The sequence below is a fragment of the Pleurodeles waltl genome, chromosome 10 (assembly GCF_031143425.1).
Source record: "Pleurodeles waltl isolate 20211129_DDA chromosome 10, aPleWal1.hap1.20221129, whole genome shotgun sequence".
Taxonomy (NCBI): Eukaryota; Metazoa; Chordata; class Amphibia; order Caudata; family Salamandridae; genus Pleurodeles; species Pleurodeles waltl.
The window spans coordinates 29,117,638-29,123,885 of record NC_090449.1 but is presented as its reverse complement, the minus strand read 5'-3'; positions in this window follow the sequence as shown (position 1 = coordinate 29,123,885).

Sequence of the window (6,248 nt, the reverse complement as noted above, 5' to 3'; positions counted from 1 at the left end):
GTGTGCGGTAGGCACTGTCAAGGATACCTTGCAACGTTGTTGGCCTTCCTGTGCATTCGAGACTAACCTTCCCTAATTCAGTCACCTACCATTCTAAACTTGACAAATGTATTTCCCCTTGCTGCTTTCCTCACGCTGCAGTGGGACATCAGTTTAGTTTTTATGTTTTTGGTGGATGTCTCCGTTTGAGCCTCTTCATAGTTTTCAGTTGAAGCTCTTTTCTTTCAAAACTGTTACTGTTTTTCTGGTTGCTGTTACTTTGGTGAGCACTGAGTATACACCCTCCTTTTACTTACTTTATCCATGATAAGTTGGCTTTTCGAACCAGGGTAGTTTTCCTGCTTAAAGCAGTGGCCTCTGTCCAGCTGGATCAATCCTTTACCCTTACTTCCATTTATCACCCTCCACTCCTTACCAAGGGCGAGGAAAGGCTTCATAAATTGGATTTGAAAAGGTTTATTTGTTTTTATAGTGACCACCCAAAGGATTTTCGAAGATAGATGGCTAGCTTTTTGTAGGGTAAGCAGGCAACATTAAGGGACAAGTCGTCCACAAGAGAATCTTGTCAAGGTGGACATCTCATGCATTCATTTGTGCTAAGCTCTAGCACATAAAGAATCACTGGAAGTCGTAAGTGCCCGTTCCATGAAGGCCAAGTCTTCCACTTAAATTGGCACAATGGTCCCTTCATACTTCTGCATGTTTGGCATGAAAATAATGGATGGGGTGTTACAGTGGTGTTGTTTTCAGCACCAAGATGGAACCAGCACCCTCTTCCCATGTGGAAGAGCTGTGATAAAGCTGTCTGGATCCAGTATAGCACCTGGGATACTCAACAAATGAGGAATCATCAGGTATTCACCAGAAAGACCTTTACCAAAGGTAAGTAACTTTTGTTTGATGCTGAGTTTGCTGTAAATCCGTTCATCATTTTTTAAATATATTTATTAGCAAATTATCCAGTGGTAGCTAAAATCTAAAGCCCTCCTCTTTTCACCCCCACCCCCATCCATAACTTTTTCCTGCAATTCATGGATCTTCACAGCAATTGGCAAAGCTGACTGAGTAAGTAGGTAGTCAAGTTTCTTGCAAATCATTTTACTGAGTCAAACGTTATAGGCAAATCAAAAAATGTCTTTTCAGTGGAAACACCATCTGAAACCTAACTATACAATGTGAGACAGAGTAGGCAAGAAAATAATATAAAGACTACGTTTTTTTGTTGTTTTTTTTAAAAGTGAAAACTAATGGCCCCCACACTATGGGAATTGTCTCCCGTACTGTAAATGTCACCATTTCTTTTACTGTCCCTAATGAACAGCAAACAACATGTATAACAGTCCGCATTAAATTGGGTGATGTGACGGTATTGTGTGTGAACTTCCGGTCACACGTACTCCATCTGGTGGTCGGAAGAGTATGGCAGTGAATGAGCCGGGATAGGCTTCATCGTCGATATATGTAAGGTCGAACCACCAGGCAGCCGGACCTTCAGATTGGCAGAGATTGTAAACCTTCACCATTGCAATGGAGTATCCTCTCTACCAAACTGTATATCATCCCCAGAGTTTAAAAAAACATGCAAAGTAATTAAGACAAAGAGTGTGCTATTTTCAATCTGAGTATTATAGTGTGACTTACTCAAATATGCAAAAGAATTAACTTCTACCGCCACTCTTTACCATTCTTTTTGGGTTTCGGTTCTCTTAAGAATTCTATAACATTTCTCTCTTAAGATTTCTATGTATTTAGTATAGTCTTCTGTGACACAAAATATTGCTACCTTTTTAAATGCCCCTTATAAGGGTGTTGATCTTTAACATTTTAGCTGCATGAATAGATGATGCTTGTTGTTGTTCGTTTTTAGGTATAGCAAGCAAGTGCTCTGACCTGTTGTAATCTCTGTGGGCTTTTAACCACGCCCACCACACACCCATTACTATCATTCGTTCATGAACTTGCCTCTAAAAAATCCTTTGTTATCATTGGTAAATGACTTACATTTGTCCCTCCTTGGGTCAATTTTGTTACCGCCTTGGCCATCGACCCTATTACATGGATAATTGCGTGTTTGCCAATACGTTTGATTGCTTGCAAACTTCTTTTTCCTTTTGTGTCTCTCCTTCGCACTCGTGCTCATGGCGGCCGTGGTACCTCGAATCGGCTTCCTTATGTCTACTATTTTACTTTTTATTTTCAATTTATGTGGTAAGAAAAGTCCAGTTAGGAATTTACAACGCTAATATCTCTAACTCGAGCAAACGCGAGACCCATTGTATTGCAAACGCTAGTTTGTTTTGGGGCAGTCATTCTCTGGTTTCTCTCTGTTTGTTCCTTTGCTGTTGATACAGAAAGAGATATGCAATGAAAGAACTTCAAGAAATATTTGGCTTTACAGAAATAGTTTAAGCAGAGAGAAAATGACAGTGGATTGGAAAAAGTGCAAGATACCAAGACACAGAGAGTAATCCTGAGAGAAAAAGAGAATTAAATCAGGAAAGGAACTGAAGAGAGACAGGTGTGAGTGAGCAATAGGAGGAAATGGAGGAAAAGAGATAGAAGGAGAGAGAAATACAAAGACGGAGAAAAAAAGGAGGAGTGAATGGCACATATAAAGAAATTGAGGCAGAGAAGATAGTTGTAAACACTGTGACGCAAAAGGTATGAAACAGTGGCTGTAAAACAAAACGAAGCAAAGAAGAGAATGATAGTGAAACAAAAAGATGTAGAAAAGGAATCCAAAGTATGCAAGAAAGGAGCTAGGAAGGGACACACAGAAGACTAAGGAGATGGAACGAGGCAAGCAGAAAAGAGTAAGTGAAAGAGAGCTGAGGGATAAAAAGAAAGGCAGCAGGAAATGAGGAATGGTAACAGAGTGGGTAAGCTAAGAAGGGACACAGAAGACTAAGGAGATGGAAAGAGGCAAGGAGAAAAGAGTAAGTCAAAGAGAGCTGAGGGATGAAAAGAAGGGCAGCAGGAAATGAGAAATGGTGACAGAGTGGGTACGTCAAAGAGAAGCAGAGCAGAGTAATTAAATGCATACTTAAAAGAGGGAGAGAGGGAGTTAGGAAGATGAAGGCAGACAGGAAATAAGAGGGAGAAAAAGAGGAAGGAATAAAACCAGGAGGACAAAGTGAGGCATAACTGAAATGGAGAAAAGGGGGCAATGAGGCAATAAGGGACTCAAGTAAACAAAAAGTGAAGAAAAAAAGACAAGATGTTAGAAAAAGAGAAGAAAGCAAGGATAAGTGGAGGGAGCGTTATAAGTTGGCAGAAAAGGAAGTAGAGAGGGAGTCACAGAACAGATGAACTGAGGGTGGGACAGGGATATAACGGAGGGTGTGAATTAGGGAGGGTGAAACAGTGGGAGAGAGCAGAAAGAGGAAAGATTATGAGAAGGAGGAAAGGAGAGTGGAAGGAAGAGTGAAGCACATGAACAGAAGCAGGGAAAGAGGGAGTCAGTGGGAAGCAGGAAAGGAGGGAGACTGAGAAATATTGGGTCAGAGGATGGATAGAGCGTCAGGAAAGAAGAGGGAGGGACAGAAAGAAAAGAAAATGTGAGAGGAAGAAACTGACACAAAGAACGCAGTGATGTTAAGAAGGGAGAGAAAGAGAGCAGCTTGGATGAGATGTGAGAAGGGGAGGCATGAAAGAAGACATGGAGGGACAAAGAAAGGGGAGACAGAAAGAAGAAGGGATGCAAAATAGAGGGACAAATTGGAGAGGAAAAATAGTGTCAAAAAAGGAGAGAGGGAGGATTAGTGATAGAGAAAGTGAGGCATAGAAGGAGTGAGTAATGGAAACAGAGGGGAAGATTTGTAGAAAAAAAGAAGGCAGTGAAGGACTGAAGAAGAGAGGGAGGATAATAGAGAGATTTGGAGGCTGAGAGTGAGTGAAACAACCAGAGAAAGGGATATAGAGAAAGGGCAGGTGATGGAGAGAAGGAGAGTGAGGGAAGTAAAGGTTAAAGGCAGCAGAATGAGAAGATGAAAGCAGGAGAAAATGAGGCAAAAGTGGCAGAAGGAGCTAAAAGATAGCGGGAGAGAAAGAAAGAGTTGGGAAGGAGAAATGAGTAGGGGAGAGAGCGGGGAAAGGGAAAGGGAAAAAAGAAAAAAAACAAGTTACGAGAGAGGAAACAGAAAGAGGGAGAGAAAGGAGGAAGGAAAGTAGAGTTAAGGGAGGGAAAATGGGGTGAAATGGATCAGAAAAGGGATGAATGGGAGGAAAAGGGAGAGAATGAGCTGGTGAGTAAGAGAAGGGAAAAAAGAGGGAGAGAGAAAGGCAAAGAGCAGTAGATTAAAATAATAGCATAGAGGGAGAGAGCAAACAAGAAGCTAAAGGAAGGCAGGAAAGTTTAGAGGGATAGGCAGAGAACAGGAAAGAGTGAAGCGGGGATGAGATTACAAGGGAGAGAGAGAAGTAGAGAAGCAGCAAGAGAATTAGTGGCTTAAAAGGGCAAAAGTACTGAGAAGGTGAGGTCAGAGAGGGACAAAGTGAGGCAGACGTGAGAGAGGAATGGTGAGAACGTGGGAAAGAAGGAGGGAGAGGGTCGGAATAGAAAGCATGTGAAGAAATAGGCGGGAGCTAGAGGAATTAGGATGTCTAATGAGAGAGGAGACAGAGTGATTCAGAAGGAAATTGAGAAGTGAGAAAATGGGTGATACTGAAGGAGACGAGGAGAAAAATGTGAAGGAGAGCAGAGAGGAAGAGAAAGGGAGGCAGTGAAGGAGAAAGGAGCAAAGTAAAAGAGGACTAGAATAAGGTTCAGAAAGAAGTGAGATAGGTGCTCAGAAAGAGAAGGAATGAGATATGGAGAGAAATAAAGATAGTTGGGCGCAGGCAAGAGAAAAATGGTGGAGGAAGAAAGGGTCAGAGGTAGGCTACCAGGGTTTGAAAGAGAGAGAGCAGAAGACATGAAGTGTGGATGAGTGCGAGAGAGGTAGAGAAAGGTAGGCATGATTAAAGAGAGGAATGAGAGAGTGCCATGAAGAGCGGGTGGGAGAGGCAAAGCCGAACTGTAGGAAGCTGTCTCTGTATATACTATATCAAAATGTGATATAGGCCTTCATTATGACATTGGCGGTAAATCCCCCTTACTGCCCTGCGGACGGCCGCCAACTTACCACTGCGCTGGTAAATATCCATTCACCATATTATGACACACACACACCAATCCGACAAAATTCAGCCACATACACAAATCCGCCAGACCAAAGGTCAGTGATAAACTGGTGGTCCCAAAACCCACACTGTTACGTCAACAGAACAACGCCCATCACATTATGACCCACGAATCACCACGGTGGACATTCAACAGCAGTAAACCATTGGCAGTACATACCGCCACGCTCACAATAGACACCCACATACAAAACACCACCACATTGGCCAATTCAAACAACACACACCTGACACCCATGCACACACCACACCCACACACCCACACCACTATAAAACACACACCCACATTACTCACACCCCTTTACCAACAACTATTGCCGCCACAAGAATGAGAAGAAGAGGACAGAGACAACTAGACACACACACCATTCACACACATGTACCCCTCACGCACTTCACATCACACACACCAACACACCCTCACCAACACACATCACACAACACCCATGGCACCACAAAGGCACCCCCATTTCACTGAGGAGGAGTTAAGGGTCATGGTGACGGAAATCGTCAGGGTAGAGCCACAGCTCTTTGGAGCACAGGTGCAGCAGATATCAATAGCAAGGAAGATGGAGCTATGGTGGAGAATCGTGGACATGGTCAACGCCATGGGACAGCATCCAAGAACAAGGGACGACAACAGGAAGAAGTGGAACGACCTACGGGGGAAGGTACATTCCATAGCAGCAAGACACCAGCTCGCTATACAGAGGACTGGCGGTGGGCCCCCACCTCCTCCCCCACAACTCACAGCATGGGAGGAGCTAGTCATGGCATTACTGCATCCTGAGGGACTTGCTGGAGTCGGAGGAGGACTGGACACTGGTAAGTCAACTTTTGACAATTATCACCCCGCATACCTGCATGCCATCACATACCCTCACTGTCACTCCCATCACTCCACTCCATCCCACACACTCCACCATGACATCACACTAATCCCTGTGCCAAGCCCTGCATGCAATACCAATGCTTGGACAGCCCTACCAGCCCTGCATGGACACTCATCACCAAAGCATGCACAGCATAGGGAAACTATCATAACCACCATACACAAGTAAAAGCTG